General features: G+C 41.9%; 2 non-coding genes across 2 annotated transcripts; one reads left to right on the forward strand and one right to left on the reverse strand.

Annotated features, from left to right (window-relative positions):
- Positions 1–6579: 6579 nt before the first annotated feature.
- On the reverse strand, positions 6580–6653 carry Trnai-aau (transfer RNA isoleucine (anticodon AAU)). Its single transcript has one exon. It is a non-coding gene; the product is annotated as a tRNA-Ile (tRNA).
- A 3804-nt stretch (positions 6654–10457) lies between these two features.
- Trnam-cau (transfer RNA methionine (anticodon CAU)) lies at positions 10458–10530 on the forward strand. The gene has a single exon. It is a non-coding gene; the product is annotated as a tRNA-Met (tRNA).
- The last annotated feature ends 4204 nt before the right edge of the window (positions 10531–14734 follow it).

Raw genomic sequence — 14734 nt, forward strand, 5'->3', positions numbered from 1 at the left:
CCTAAGTCATGGCCTTCAGATGGGCAACTTCAAGAGGTGGATAGCCAATTCCAAGAAGTTGGAACTTTATCTAAAGTAAAACAAAGTGTCAGGTGGCTTAAATGTACATGATCAGAAGGTCAAACAGGAAAATTAAGACCATATGTGACTGAGATAACCATGAACTTAAGGTGAAGAGATCTGTTACAACAATAGAAAACGCAGAATAACATTCCCCCAATTTCAGAGGCAAGCCAAAAAAAATATAATAATAATATAATAATAATGATAAAAAAGTTAAAATTATTATTATTATAAAAAGTGCCATCAAAAACAGTTACAGGCTGTCCATAAACAAAATACAGCAGGGGCCATCTTTTCAACTTCATGTTGAAAAGCCACTGCTGATAAAACCCCCACAGCCTTACCACTAAGGTGGCTGGAGGACTAACCTATTTGGACTGAACAAAGGTCTATGAGTAAAGAAAAATTACTGGCACCAGAACAGCTAGTCCTGGAATAGCTGGAGGCTCAACATATAGAGGAATACAACAGCCCTTGGGATTCTCCTGTATTTGTCATCAAAAAGAAATCTAGCAAATGAGGATGTTAACAGATCTCAAAGCAATTAACAAAATTATTCGGCCACTGGGATCCTTACAATCTGGAATCCCATTGCCTTCCTTGTTACCTAAGGAATGAACATGATAGGGAAAGGTTTGCTTTCTCAGTACCCGCTTTGAATAGAAGCTGTCCAATAAACAGATATCACTGGAAGGTCTTACCACAGGGGATGTTAAACAGTCCTAATTTGTGCCAATATTTTGTACAACATCTGTTGGAGACAATTCGTAAGCAATTTCTTCAATCCATAATTTACCACTATATGGACGATATCTTATTGGCTGTTTCCGATACAAAAACATTAGAAAAAACTTTTGATGGAGTAAATAGAACTTTGCCCTGTTGGGGATTACAGATTGCTCCTGAAAAAAATACAAAAAAGAGGTTCTATAAATTACCTAAAATACAAAATAGTTCTACAGAAAATTCAACCACAAAAGGCACAAATTAGAACCAATTAAGAACTTTTAATGATTTTCAAAAATTGCTGGGACATATTAACTGGCTACAGCCTACCATTGGTTTAACTGCTCAAGAGCTAAGTTAACTTATTTCAAACCTTACAGGGTGATAAGGACTTAGATAGTCCAAGAACATTATCAGCTGAAGCTGAAAATGAATTTACTCTGGTAGAAAGGAAATTACAAGATGAATGTATAGACCGTATCGATCCAAAGATGGCCTGTAATTTGGTTATCTTGCCCTCCACGCATTCTCCCACAGGAATTCTTATGCAGAGAGAGGATTATATCTTAGAATGGACATTTTTGGCACACAAACAAAATTAAAAACTTGTATAGAAAACGTTTCTGTCTGAATTGATCCTAAAAGGAAAAATGAGACTTCGTCAATTAGCTGGAATAGATCCAGCTGAAATTGTGGTGCCCATTACCAATGCTGTGTTTGCCTCATTTTGGGCAGACAATGAATACTGGCAAAGAGCTTGCAGTGAATTTTTCGGAGAAATCAACAACAGATACCCAAAAAGCAAGCGACTTCAGTTTATAAAAAGAACTAATTGGATTCTCCCCCCCTCGTATAGTAAAAATTTCTGGAGCTCCCACATTTTATACTGATGCCAATACAACAAAAAGGGCAGATTATAAGTCAGAAAATGTGAGTAAAGTGGTTGAGAATCCTTATGATTCAGTTCAAAAATCAGGATTATATGCAATTCTCTTGGTGTTATCAGGTTTTCAAGAACTCTCGATATAGTCACTGACTCTCAATATGCAGAAACAGTTGTTCTGCACATAGAAACTGCTGATCGAATTTAGGATGGTTTGGACTTAACTTCACTGTTTCTTCAATTACAACAAATAATTAGAAATAGAAATAATCTGTTGTATATAACATGTATCAGATCTCATATGGGTCTGCCAGGCACTCTAGCACAAGGCAATGACAAAATTGATCAACTATTTATAGGAAGTGTGTTAGAGGCCTCAATTTCATAAAAAACACCATGTTAACAGCAAAGGTTTAAAAAGAGTTTTCTATCACTTGGCAACAAGCTAAAGAAATTGTGAGAAAATGTCCCACTTGTTCTTTATATAGCCAGACTCCACTACCTGCAGGAAGTAACCCTAAAGGTAACCAAAGAAATGGAATTTGGCAAATGGACGTGCTTTATTTTACAGAGTTTGGTAAACTGAAATATGTGCACCATACTGCAGACACATATTCAGGGGTTCAACAGGCAACAACCTTAAGTTCTGAAAGTTCTGATTCGGTTATTATGCGTTTATTAGAAATGATGGTAGTTATGGGCATACCTAAAGAATTTAAGACTGATATTGCTACAGCATATGTCTCTAATAAATTGGAATAATTTTTTTTTACATATTATAAGATAAAACATATCACAGGTATACAGCACAATCCTACTGGTCAAGCAGTCATTGAAAGATACAGTTGTACTTTAGGGGACAAGCTTAACAAAGAAAGAGGGGTATTAAAGACCCACAGAGATAGATGACCTAATGCTTTATTGACCTTAAATGTCTTAACTGTTAATGAACAACAAACAATGGCTACAGAGACACTGGCTATAGAAAAAACTGCCAAACTAGTTCAGCCTCTATTTTTCAAACCTCACAATGGAGAGCAGGGAATGTGTTACACTGGGGAAGAGGTTTTGCCTATATTCATACAAAGAAGAGAAATTATGGCTTCTATCAAAACTAATAAAAATCAGATATGACAGAGGAAGACCACCTGAAGATCTTGGCCACACACAAGAAGAGAGCAATCAAGAAGACTAAATAGAACAGGCAACATACAGTGCTGATCCCTTCACATGGGAACAACTGTGAAACTGACTGAGACCTGAGAGACGTCTCCAGCCAGAACTTCAACAACACATGGCTCCAATAAATCCTTGGCTAAAATATCTTCAAAATTCATTGTGCCATTCTTTTAATTGCCATAGATAAAACTGATTTAGAGTTTAGTTTCAAATTTTAGGTATAATGTTTGTGAGAAATTGTATGTTTGTAGAACAAAAGGACCGGACACCAGAGACACTGGAACAAACTGGACAGAATTCATCCTGCTGAGACTTTAATACATCTGTTCCAGCATGTTGCATGTTCCAGCATTCTGTTTGTTCCTGCCTCAACTGCTTCAGTTGCTGTTTCTCATCAAAGCCTGCTCCCAAGAAAGCTTTGAAGAAAGCTACTAATCTCAATTGGTCCAGCATTTTAGATTGTTCCAAACAGGACTTCTATTGAGCCTGAAATTTCTCAACATTCAAAGACTGGACCACAAATGTTAATGCTTGCTTAATTAACCATTTTTTCCCAATTTCCTTTGGGCCCCCTAACAGGATTTCTGCATGTCCAAAAAAATCAGCTAAAAAAAATTTATAAGAACGACATCCAATATGCTTTAAAGGGGGTTGGGTAGGTTTTTGGTTGTTTTCCGTGGCTATAAATGTTTATTGTCATTGGGAGATGGTTATAAGTTGTTAATGATCTTATTCAGAGAGAAAATAAGGTTAGGATATTGGGTAATGCAAGTTTATTGTTAATTAACTCATAGTCATATCAGACACTAGTCTAATTTATCACAGGAGTATACATCCTAGGTTTAACAGATAGATATGATTATATAAAGATAGGGAAGTCTTAAAAAATCTCAGACACCTACAGAATATGGCATTTTTAAATGCCTTTATTATTTTATTTTAAAGATTTTTTGACAATGAGACAGGTCATCTCCTAGCAGCACCCAGACTATCTCAAAGAAGAAGATGAGCGTCAAAGAACCTTCATATGGAGATGGCTTCAAATATGGCAAACAAGCCATCCAGGCAAAATGAAAATGACCTCGTTTCACAACAGACAGAATTCTCCTAAAACGGGCAAGCGTAAATGCAGGCCAAGTCAACTGCCAAACTCTGCCAAGACAGGGTAAGCAAGTCCTAAATAGTTCCTGCTTCACATATATATATCATGAGCCAGAAGGCTGAAGATGACGCTCCAAATTATATAGAGTTTTGGGTGATCAGGCAGCAAACTATCTCTGTCAATTTTTATTTTTTGGAAGCTGCTAACATGCACTTCCCATTTACTCCAGTAACAAATATTGTTCCTTCTCAAGTTTCTGGTGGAGCTGAAGACAAAATAGTTAGAGTTCCACAATTGAACTTAAGTTGTTTAGAATTTAAGAAAATTATTTCATTTAGGTAATACCAATAAAGATAAAAGTTAATTTAGGTATAGAACTCTAAACTTATCAAGATAAGATAATCACGTACTTTCTCCTAAGTTGCCAAATGCACATGGACTGGACATTGCACATGTAAATCTTACCTAACAGTTGTCATAACTGTTTTATAATTATTATTGTATTGAAAGAAAAGGAGCCTCCTTTTATTGGACTTAAAGAGGAAAATGTTAGCATGAAGTTCTTGTGGAATTTATACAATTTACCCTTGTTCATTCACATGCTGAATTATCTACCCCAGTATCTGGTTTCAATCCGGACATTGCATTGTGATGCTTAAACATCACCTGTCTGAAGTTTGTGTAAACATGCTACTATTTGTTCTCTGTAATTGTTAATTAAACAACCAGTCAGTGCTGAGCAATGAAGAGAATAGGGAGGGATGCCTTGTTCCTGGGGGGGGGGGGGGAGAAAATAGGTGAGTGGGAGGGGTTCAGGGAAGAGAGATCTGCATAGTTGCTGAGGTCAGAGTCTGTCTCAGTGCAGCTATGGGTCTGTCAATCTCCTGCCAGAAGGCCCTGAGGTCTAACGTCAGAGAGGACAAGAAGGGGCTCCATTGCCACCCAGGATTTATTAGTTGCTTGTGTAGCATTTTGACAGTGGGTGACAAGGAATGACTGGGAGAATTCCAAGTCACATTAAAAAAAAAAAGTGCTGATGACGACTGATCACATTGAAATAAGCTCCTTTTGGTGTGGTGAGATGTGTAGAGAGGAGATGCAGGCCACACTGGGACTGCAGGTATATATTTGCTCTTACTCCCTATCAGGGAATGGAGGACGCAAGGCAGCTACCTTCTAAGGCTGGTGCTCTGAAGGTGCCTGACTGCAGTTAAGACGCAAAAGGGGTGAAAGTCATGCACTACTCAGCTGACAAATGAATCCTCACCCACATTGTGCAAGTGCTGCTCTGCTCACAATGTTTAAGGAGTAAACAAATTTGGAGAACATGATTGGATTTTTCTTTTCTTTACTTAAAATCTGAGGACTGAATATATATCTGTGCAAAGGACTTGGTAGAGACAAGGCTAGGCAAGGCAGATCTTACAGAGAGCACTCCAGAACCATTTTTTTTTCCATTATAATGTCACAAAGAAGAAGAAGAAGGAGAAGAAGAAGAGGAAGAAGAAGAAAAAGATTCCTATTGCCCCATGCTCAGGTACTTCTCTAGGTGTCACAGGGAAGCAAGTGGAGGATGAGTCCTGAATGTTGAGATTTCTCTTGTGTGAAACCTTCATCATTTTGCTATTGTACAAGGCTGTGACTATTTTTTAGTTTGTTTCTTCTAAGAGCTAAGATCTCATAAACTGTAGACTTAGAATCATCCCCTAGAACTTGTTCTGACCGTGTAACTTCTGAGGATCGCTAACCCAGTCAACTGGAGTCTGAGAAACATTTGTCTCACTGTTTTATTCACTTCAGATGAGTGCAGTGGAAACTCCCATCTCTTAAGACACCTCTCTCCCATTGCTCAGCTCCACTGAGTTCAACCTTCCAGAATCCCCCTGCCTCTGTGTTCATCTGCCACACTCTGCCCTTCCCTGTCATCCTGATCTTGGAACATTACAACCACTCAGGGCTTCGTGGGGTCTCAGAGACATGAGTTGCCATTTACACGCTTTCTCTGAGGAAAGCGTGCCTCCTACAGACTTTGGAGCACAAATTCACTGAACAGACTTTTTAAAGTATGTAAGGACTGGGATGTGGCTTAGCGGCACGGTGCTTGCCTAGTGTGTAAAGCCCTAAATTGGTTCCCAGGACTTTAATTAGAGAAGTTTGGAGAAATATCTGAGAACATCTGATTATTGCATTACACACATCTTGATGTTTGCCTTCTCTAATGTAATGGGGAAGGTCACCAAAAGGTTCCCGGAAATGCCACAACACAGACTGGGGACGGGGCTCACCGGGAGCAGTGGAAGGAACAAAGCTTAGGTTAAGAAAACTGCCAGAAGATGCTTTGGACCTCACCAAGCAGTTGGACATTGGCGAATGGCTTGAGGAATGATGTAACTCTTGATCCCATTTTGTAGGACTCTGGAGTAGCACAGTTAAGACACTTGCTCAGACTGCAAGTAGCCCCAGTTGTGGAATGGGGGGGGGGGTCTCCGTAGGTTAGCTAGATGGTCTTTGAAGGGGCCTTAGAGAGCTTTAGCTGTAAAGCACGGTCTTTGCTCTTTGTCAGGTTTGAGTCGTCCTGGTTCCTTTTTATCGCAAAACCCATTGAAGTAAAAAAGGAAAACGTACTTGGCCCGTACGGGGATCGAACCCGCGACCTTGGCGTTATTAGCACCACGCTCTAACCAACTGAGCTAACCGGCCAGGTATCTCCCAAGCCTGACAGATGTGTGAACATATAATAATCAATTGAGGAGAGTGGGGGATATTCAATAATTCAAGGTTTTCTTGAAAGCGGGATAAGTTACGAACCTCGCTTTGTTTTAAGTACAAAGTTTCTCTCGGCAGAAAGAAAATTCTATGTAAGAGCAACAAATATCTCGATTCGGTGAACTCTGACCACAGTTTTTGGAACCCAGAGACACTGGCCCCAGACAGCCCACATAGACGGCAGGCCGCCCTCTGGCCCCGACAGAATTTTCCTGCTGCACAGTTCTCCCTGTCGCCCCGAAATGGCTATCCGATAGCCTTCCCAAGTTTACTGAATTACCATTCCTTCTGGGTAATGCAGTGGGTTATCCTGTGCTCATTTTCTTCCTTCAGCGAAGTCGTGGAGGAGTCGAGAACTTGAGATTTTGAAATGAGTATTTTCAGGTCACCCAGAATCTACTTACCTTGGGCGCTTTGGGTCTGGGTGTCTGCAGAGCCCCCGCGACAACCGGCCAAGCCCAAGGCGACACAGACAGGTTCAGACAGAGACTGCGCGGCAGGACTGGATGCCTGGAGTTCCCTCCGGCCTGGCTGTTGGGATGGTCCGGCCTGAAGTCTCCTCATTCTGACACCTGGTTCCTCTCCTTGCCGCCACCAGGAGCTTCGGTGACACCGAAAGTCTGTGACTCCCAAGTCGCCCGCCACCTCCTGTAACTGACGGCGCCAAGGCCGGGCATCGCCTCCCCCTTCCCAGTCGTTAGTTCTTCAGCGAACTATTGATGAAAAGACACGGCTGATCCTGTTCACCGGGGACCCTCAGAGCTTCAGTCCCTTCACTGGCGGCTGCTGCCGCAACAACCGCGGACAAAGGAGAATTATTAGAAGCGCGACCCCTGACGCGTGGCGCGCATCTCCCAGCAACCGCAGCAGCCAGCGCTCCGCTTTGAACGCAAACTGCCCCACCGCCAGGCTGTCAGGACCCTCGGGGCCGCGGTCCCGGCCAGCCGGTCCAGGAGCTCTGCTGGGTCTTCATCTCAACACGGCCCTGTCCCGGGTATCGATCCAGGTACTCTCCACGGTTAGAAGAGCTGTGCGCGCGCAGCCGACACGGGCCTTACGAACTCTCTCAGGATGTCCCAGGAAAGCTTCATCCCGCAAGAGCCTTAAACTGCGTCTTGGACTCGATTATCAAAACTACTGAGCCTCTGCCGAGGTGTGGCTCTTGGGCACAGCGAGCTCAATTACTACATTTTAACAAGATAGTTAATTTCTTTGGGAGATGGGGGATCGGGGAGAGGAGAGTAGGAGTTCCACTGTGTTAACTCTGGTACCCGAGAGTGGGAAATTATGAAAAAATAGAAGTTCCAATCCCGTTGTTATACGTGTTAGATGAAAAAAATCATAGGAATCAGCTCTGTCTGCTACCTCCAAACCCATAGTAAGTTGACCGTCCAAAATACCTACCTGCTCGATTCTCCTTGAGCTGTTTAATTACCTGCTAAATCAGACCCTCAAGCGGGACTCCCGGTTCCTTTCTGGGAGTCTCAATCCAAGCCACTCTGGAGACCTCAGGTTCGGACTTCAGGGCTGCAGACCCCAGACAGTGAAGTCCTGCTGTACCCTCGGGGCGTGGGAGAAGGGACTGGACTACTCCGGGGCCCCTGCAGTGTTTGTAGCAGGGATTACCACAGCGAGCAGTGTGAAAGAAATTAAGGCGACTGGGTTCTTCAGTCCAGTCATTTCTGAATGAAACATAAAGGGCTTTACCTGGTGATTTAACATTACAAAGAGCAATTAGCAGACCTCAAGCCCCAAACAGAGAAGCCACACACACCAGGTTAAAGACAGAGCGAGCATGCAGGGCACCTGACCTGGCATATGTGATGCACTGCATTTCAACTCCAGCAACACAGAATGGTAAATAAAGGAGTGTTGGGAAAGCTAAAGCCTGCGGGGGATTCCTCAAAGGACAGAGCACTCAGTGGTCTAGAATGAGAGGGAAGGGATGGATGCCAGCATTCTCCTGCTTATGTCCTTCCCTCTCCAGCCCTTGTTTTTGGGTATTCCCAAGAGAAGACAGTGGGGACAGGGCAGGGTGAGGGTGAGGTTACTTGGAGAGATAAGTGCCTCTAGGTCAGACAGTGTGGAGCTGACATTTATTCTCTGGGTGGCCTTTTAGATCTGTGCTGTTCCATGAATAGATGTTTTTCTTCTCGAAAATGAATACTATGAAGTGTTACCTGCATGAACTCATGAAACTGGAAGGTGCAACGTGTAAGGAGAATAAGAAAGGAATGGGCGGGGAATATGATGAAGATACATTGTATGCTGGCTGGTTTATGTCAGTTTAACTCAAGCTAGAGCCCTTGCAGAGCTTTCTATTGGAGGTTCCACAGCTCTTTCTCAACCAAGCAGGATTCTGGTTTAATACTGAAACACGGTCATTTTCTCTGAGCATAGCTAACATGAAGGGAGGGGCTTTGCTTAAGATTTGTGGAATGACAAGGCCAGCCTAGTCTACATAGGCTGGCTGGTTTGTGTCAATTTAACACATGCTAGAGTCCTTGGAGACCATCAATTGAGAAATGTCTCCATAAGGCAAGCCTGTACCTCCTTTTCTTAATTAGTGATCTATAGGGGAGGGCCCAGCCCATTGTAGGTGCGGTCACCTCTGGGCAGATGGTCCTGGGTTCTATAAGAAACCAAGCCATGTGGAGCTAGTAAGCAGCAGGCCTCCATGGATCTGCACCAGCTCCTGCCTCCAGGTTCCTGACCAACTTGAGTTCCTGTCCTGGCTTCCTTTAATGCTGAATAGTCATGTGAAAGCAGAGGCCAAATAAACCCTTTCCTTTAAAGTTGCTTTGCTCATGCTGTTTCGCCACAGCAATAATAATCCTAACTAGGACAACCTGCATGAAATTTCCAAAGAAAAGAAATTAAAGCTGAGCCATTTCTTTTCTTTTCTTTTCTTTTCTTTTCTCTTCTTTTCTGGTTTTGTCAATCACCAGTGTGTGATTTGTTCTACTGAGTCCTGGCTTCATCAGTAAGATAGGAATAACGATATACAGGCTTATGAAGAAAAGGATAGGTTGAGTGAAATAATGTCAATAAGATCCTTAATAGGTTTGAGGGTCACAGAAGTGGGGGGGGGGAGAGAATCAAAACAAACAAAAATGGGGGCTGGAGAGATGGCTCAGAGGTTAAGAGCGCTGGCTACTCTTCATGAGCTCAATTCCCACCAACCACACGGTGGCTCACAACGATCTAAAAAGAAATCTGGTGCTCTCTTCTGGTGTACAGGTGTGCATGCAAACACACATTGTATACATAAAAATGAAAAATTAACTAAACCTTAAACAAACAAACAAAGGCCCTACGATAGTATCAATGTGAGACATTTTGAGGATAATATTAAAAACAATACGGTTGGACCTGCAAATCTGCATCAACTGTCTTGCACACCTCTCCCAGGTGTGAGCTGTTTATACTTTTAAGTATTCAGTGATAGACACTGTTGCAACAGGGCAGAGGTGACGCCCAAGAGGAAAAAAAAGACACACAATGGAGCAAAAATGTAAGATGGCACCCTTGTTCAACCCTGCATCATGGTTTTAAGGCTTGTGGGGCTCTTCAAGAGTGCAGCAGTAAGACAGTCTGTGTTGGCTATCTTGGAAATATCCCCGCCTCAAAACAAACACAAATGCAGGAATTCGCAGCACAGTGGCAGGAGTGAGGAAGGGGACAAACAGAAGCCAGTAAATGTTTCCTGTATGCCATAACGAGAAGCCAGGCCTGATAGCCTTCTTAGCGCAGTAGGCAGCGCGTCAGTCTCATAATCTGAAGGTCCTGAGTTCGAGCCTCAGAGAAGGCAGTTTCTTTGTTTATAGCCTGGTCAACAACACATTCTTGGTACTAGTCTCACAATTGGAGAGTACAGTAGTTTTTAGGACTCCTAATGACTGAAAACTGCCTGCCCAGATGTCTTTCTGTGCTAATCTTTATGGCGCTCAGAGCTAGGCGTCTTGGCGGTTGTGAATGGAATTGTCCCCCAGTGGATCCACAAACCTGCCAGTGCTGCAGAGAAGAGAGATAGGAATATGTTGCAATGCGGTGGAATGCTGGAAAATCCCAGAATCTCCTCCTACTTGTGCTCAGTACTCAGCAACCGGAAGTCAATTTTGAGACTAGCTAGAAGACTGGGCTAGCTAAAATGGGAGATGTACTGGAATTAACTGAAAAACAACCTAAGCCTCGATAAGAACTGGGAGAATCCAGGCTGTAAGAACGTTGGCCTGAGGGTCAGGTGGGTGTGGGTGGAGAACTGCAAATCTTCTGTTCTTCTAAGGAGGACATGATGTGTGGGGGACCTGTAGAAGTCCAACAGAGGTCCGACCCCAGAAGCCTTGTCTTCAAGGAGTTGCATGCCTTGCATTGCACTTCTAGTTATTTCAGCTGTAATCTCTAATTCTTCAAACTTCCAAGAGGAAACAAAATGACTAGCCACGTTCCCACAATGACAGCAGGATAATCCACCGTGAAAAAACTCTGACAGCCCAAAATGATAAAGGATAAAAGCACCTGTGCCTTGGGGAAATGTTATTGGGGAGGGGGAGTTGGGAGGGGGAGCAAGACAGCAACCAGGTGTGGTGCTGCTGAGCCAGTACCCATCCTACCCTCAGTCCATCTTCAGAAAAAAAATAGTCTCTCACTTAAGAATAGCTCCAACAAAGCAGACAAAACAGGTGTTCTGTTAAATCTCTACCCTTTAAATAATTGCAATTTCTGTCTTCCAGATTTCCATGCTTTGAGGACCTACTTAGGATTTTTTTACAGTACAGTCATTGTTTGACCTGAAATTGAACACTTTTCAGGCTGCATTTTAATGTTTCCATTAGTGTTACTTAACCTTCCTGGAATTTCTTGTGAAACAGTTTTCAAATTCTACCAAGACATTAATCTAGGAAGAAGAAAAATGAGAAAAGCATAATTTCCTGTTTTATACATTGTAAAGACCCTTCCCAAGATCCTCATGTTTGGATTCTTCAAACCAGTGAGGAGTTGCCATGCATGACTTTGTAGATATGTTAAAGTCAAAATTGGGAAAAGAGTTTAATTTAGCTTCAGGTTTCAGAGGGCTAAGAAGCCAAAATGGTGGAAGGCTGGCAGGCAAGCCTCTAGCATGGCTGCAAGAGCAGGAAGCTGAGCAATCACACCTCACCCACAAGAACTGGAGCTAGGGTGATTCTGTGAAGTCTCAAAGCTGACCCTGTGACACTTCTTGCAAAGCAAACCACATCTGCAAACAGCGCTGCCAACTGGGAACCAAGTCTTCAAAGTAACAGAGACTAAAATGGGACATTTCTCACTCAAGTCAGCACAGAGAGACTGTCTGGATTTACCCAGGTCAGCTCAGTATTATCACATTAGTCAGTAAGAAAGGAGAACCTCTCTGTGGTATTATCCAAAATAATTTAATGGCAGGGGATTTAAAGAGATGTTACTGGCCCTTCACTGCTGGTTTTGAAAATAGTGGAAGAGGACTACACTGAAGAAGAGATGAAATCTAGAAGCTGGAAAGAGAAGAATTCTCCTGATGGAATAGGTACAGTCAACACTCCAGTTACTACTGAGAGACTTGGGCTAGAGTCTTCATCTATAGAACTATGGGTTAGCAAAATCATCATCATTGTCATCACACTGATTGACCCATAGATTTGAAGATATATGTTCTAGCAACAAAAGCAATAAACCATTGCCTTGGAGTACACAGTCACATCTGTCTTGAGAACTGTTACTTCTCTCTTGTAAGTAATGTGAGGACACAATTTCTCTCACAGGCATGGCTTCAGAGCAAGTGTCTGCTACATACTTACTAAATGAGAAATTAAAACCATGCACTCTCATTGTATCCAAGGGTGTGAATAAAATTGTTTTTACATCTAGAGTTGAAGCTGGATGAGTTTCTATTTAGTTGTTTTCCAAAATGAAGACCACAAAATGTCTTATACAATGTGTTTTCTTGCTTTTCTCTTTGTTTTTTTTTTTTTTTTCCATTCACCTCTTAAAGTTTCTGCATTTGGTTTTGAGGGTGTTTTGTCTTAGATGAACAATGCACTGTTGACGGGTTACCTGGAAATTTGAATTTTGTCTTAATTGAAGATGGTGTTCTTCAGCTGAAGAAGAGAAAAGACTCTTCCATTATATTGATTTTTTTTAATCAACACAGAAATATCTCTGCAAGAGTCTAAGTTGTTCTATGAGAAACTTTAGGAGTAAGATGGAACATTAGGAGACTCGAAGTTCCTCTCTCTTGACAGAAATCTTTAAAAACAAGCAGAAGGTATATAAAAAAAGAAATTTCTAAAGATTAGTGAGCAAAGCCTAAATGGTCTGTGGACAGTGTCAGGTGAGACATTCTTCATGAGAGACTCTGAGGAGTTGGTTGGGTAAGGATGTTATTTGAAGAACTAATGCTGAAAACTCCAACTTGACAAAACCCATGAATATTCACATCCAATAAGCTCAACAAACTCTAAGTATTATAAGTTCAAAGAGCTACAAAGACTCATTACAATCAAATACCAAAGGGGAAGTACAAAGAGAGCTTTTTAAGAGTAGCAAAACAGAAGCAATTCATTTAGTAAAACATTTTCCAATGAGATTAATAGCCAATTTCTCCTCAGAAGTGACAGAGGCAAGAAGGTAGAGAGATACCATATTTAAAAGAATTAAAGGAGAAAAAATGTCAACCAAGAATAAATTTAGCAAATGGGTCAGTGAAATGGCTCAGCAAGTAAAGGCACTTGTTGCTAACGGTGACAACCTGAGTTTGGTCCACAGTCCACATAAGGTGGAAGGAGACAACAAACTCCTACAAATTGTCTTCTGATTTACACTGTGGCATGCTTGTACACACACACACACACACACACACACACACATTAGAACAAAGAAGATATCTAGCAAAGCTTTCAAAGGAGCCTGGAGATGTTGGAGTACCAAGTGATTGGGCTTTATATCCTTTCCTATGGTACTGGGGAGCAGGGAGATTGTGAAACCCACATGGAAGAGTTAAAAGGGAAAGGAGGAGCAGGAGTCCTTCAGGACTTTGTGATCCAGCTTTCTGGCAACATCTTCTGTTCTTACTGTAGCCCAGCAGTGTCAATAGACAGCGCCATGCAGGAAGTCCAAGGGGAACCAGCAGAAGAGCTTTGAAACAGATTTTGCTCCATTTAGGAAGAACCAATTCCGCATGTTAACAGGCAGAAGAATGAAACTAGATCCCTCTCTGTAACCAAATACAAAGAGTCACAAAACAGATCCAAGAGTTAAATGGAAGACCTGAAACTCTGAAAGTACTAGAAGAAAACAGTGGAAACACTTCAAAATATAGGTATAGACAACTAATTTTTTAAGACCCCACAAGCAGAGGCAACAAAAACAAAAATAGACAAATGGTATTATGTCAAACTAAGAGTGAGATAGCCTGCAGAATGGAAGAAAACCACAAATTATTCTTTTGATCACTACCCTCAACATATGAAGAAACCAGAGCACTCAACAAGCAAATTAGACAACCCCAAATTCCTAATTTAAAACAAATCAGGATTGGAAAAATGGCTCATACTGGTTTTCCAGAGGACCCAGCAGTGAAGCAGAACCTTTTGTAGGGTTTTTGCTTCTTTTATTTTTTCATTTATCTATCTAAAATCTAACATATATTTACTGTTTTGTTGTTGTTGTTTCAAGTTTTCTCTTCAGTAGCTCTGCTGTCCTGAAACTCCCTCTATAGACCGCGATGGCCTCAAATCAGAATGTCTACATGTCTCTGCCTCCTGAGTGCTGCAATTAAAGGTGTGTGCCACTACAGCCACCTAGGGTTTTAGCTTTTCTGTCTCCCATACATGGTAATATATCATTTTATTGGTTAGTTTAAGCTCATAGAATAGGATTCTGAAAATGACTCATATATTGAGGAGGGAAGGGCTTCTAGAGGAGTGTAGCAAAGCCACATAAGCATTTTGGCAGAGACTAAACCATATGGTAGTCTCCTTGTCTTTTTCCCAAGGCCCCTG

This window comes from Meriones unguiculatus, chromosome 19, assembly GCF_030254825.1.
Source record: "Meriones unguiculatus strain TT.TT164.6M chromosome 19, Bangor_MerUng_6.1, whole genome shotgun sequence".
In the NCBI taxonomy this organism is placed as follows: Eukaryota; Metazoa; Chordata; class Mammalia; order Rodentia; family Muridae; genus Meriones; species Meriones unguiculatus.